Raw genomic sequence first — 2,729 nt, 5'->3', positions numbered from 1 at the left:
CTACGCAACAAAAGGCCGACAAAAAGCGCATCCTTATGGATCACACTTACCTCTCCTCACACATGGCCAAACAAAAGCGATTCCTAACGGAAATCGCATCCCACATACTAATAAGTAGCCAACGAAAAGCGAATTCTAACGGATAACACTTACTACTTATCACACTCCAACCGTGGCCAATGAAAAGTGAATCCTCACAATTGGATAGCACTTGCCACAATACATACAACAAACTAATTCCCCCGGGTGATGTCTTAAGCACCGCGACTAACTCACCCCCATGACAATGCGGTGTCTCGAACACCGCGAAAATTCCACATGTCAATTAAGCCAATGAGTGGTGTCTTAACACGTCAACACTTCACTCTTCATATTACTTGAGGTGGCATCTTAACACGTCGATACTTCACCTCGAGTGGTGTCTTAACACATCGACACTTCACTCTCACGCTACACAAATAAATACATTATATACCTACGCGTCATAAGCACGCGTACACAACGCTAACACGTCCGAGCAAGAACCACCAATGTCGCCCAAAAGGCACAAAACAATAATTCTCTAGAAGAGAATCCGACATGTACATCTCTAAACTGAGGGATCTCACCTTGCTCGTCAACACGTCCATCATCTCTCAACGAGATTTACCACATTAACACATCGGTGATAATTTAAATCCAAAATCATAAGTACAATTTAACCGAAATTGTACCCTACCACAAATCGACCAAATCTAGGTCCCGACAAAAATTTCGGATCCACTATGAGCATCATCCGAAATCTCACACTAACAACTCCTCGTGTGGGAGTGTAACTCCCCCACTTGGAACTACGATCCATAACCGCATTTTGTACAACCGTACAATGCTACCGAAGGTAGAATTTACTAACAATTAGGTTCACACGACCCATCACCATATCTTGCTCCAACCTTGAGCATACTAAGGACCTTAACCTATCCTTAAACACTCCGAACGAAAAGTGCACCACAATTTACACAAACTTTATTCTTGCAATTCTCCGATTGCCATAACTTATCAAAGTTTCACCTAGTCACTCATGTACCTAAGGGTTTCTCCCCGGTACCCTAAGTACAATGTAACCACAATACCGTCGGAGTCGAACGTTATGCTTACAGGTATGAAAGAGGCACTTGACATCGCGTCACATAGACTCCACTATCAACATTCATCGAGACCGAAAGGGTCGACTTCGAGGGTTCCATACATTCGATGTCACCCATCACAACACTAAAGCGACTTCGCGCTACCAAAACAACACCAAAGCCCATTCTCATGGTTTGGTAAACATCTTTCGCCCAACACTAAGGAATGCTTGGAAGCACCAAGTCTTACGCCCTTCGCTCGTCAATCCGACCATCATCATAGGGTACTTCCATAAGGAACTCTACCCCTCATCACACTATACACTAACACAAAATGCATTAAACACAATCATAAGCACGTTTCAATAAGATAGTCGAAAAGTACCTGAACACCATCGTCAGGTTCTCATGCATCACCAACTAAATCCAGACACGTCGACTTTCGGTGTCCCTCCTTTCGACAATTAGAGCACATAACCTTGTTAGACTTCGCATTTGTACATTCGCGCGACAAATGACCCCATTGTCCGTAATTATAACACGTGGGTACAAAACCACCGGTACCACTCTTCTTCACACTTCCGATGTAGTGACCCGAACTTTTCCATGTTTATATATATTAATTGAGATTGATATTTACATGATTAAATGTTTCCAACATGTTAAGCAATCAAACTTGTTAAGACTTGATTAATTGAAATATGTTTCATATAGACAATTGACCACCCAAGTTGACCGGTGATTCACGAACGTTAAAACTTGTAAAAACTATACGATGACATATATATGGTTATATATATAGTTAACATATTTTTATTATAAGTATGTATCTCATTAGGTATTTTAACAATGAGTTATATACATAAAAATGAGACTATTAATTTAAGAAACTCGAAAACGATATATATAACGATTATCGTTATAACAACGTCTTACTAGGTACATATGAATCATATTAAGATATTGATACACTTGGTTAATTATGTTAAATGATAAGTAAATATATTATTAAGTGTATTAACAATGAAATACATATGTAAAAATAAGACTACTAACTTAATGATTTCGAAACGAGACATATATGTAACGATTATCGTTGTAACGACATTTAACTGTATATACATCATACTAAGATATATTATATATCATAATATCATGATAATATAATAATTTAACATCTAATTTGTTATAATAAACAATGGATTAACAACATTCAACAAGATCGTTAACCTAAAGGTTTCAAAACAACATTTACATGTAACGACTAACGATGACTTAACGACTCAGTTAAAATGTATATACATGTAGTGTTTTAATATGTATTCATACACTTTTGAAAGACTTCAAGACACTTATCAAAATACTTCTACTTAACAAAAATGCTTACAATTACATCCTCGTTCAGTTTCATCAACAATTCTACTCGTATGCACCCGTATTCGTACTCGTACAATACACAGCTTTTAGATGTATGTACTATTGGTATATACACTCCAATTATTAGCTCTTAGCAGCCCATGTGAGTCACCTAACACATGTGGGAACCATCATTTGGCAACTAGCATGAAATATCTCATAAAATTACAAAAATATGAGTAATCATTCATGACTTATTTACATGAA

Source organism: Rutidosis leptorrhynchoides, chromosome 5 (assembly GCF_046630445.1).
Source record: "Rutidosis leptorrhynchoides isolate AG116_Rl617_1_P2 chromosome 5, CSIRO_AGI_Rlap_v1, whole genome shotgun sequence".
NCBI classification, from domain to species: Eukaryota; Viridiplantae; Streptophyta; class Magnoliopsida; order Asterales; family Asteraceae; genus Rutidosis; species Rutidosis leptorrhynchoides.
This window is presented reverse-complemented; position numbering follows the sequence as displayed.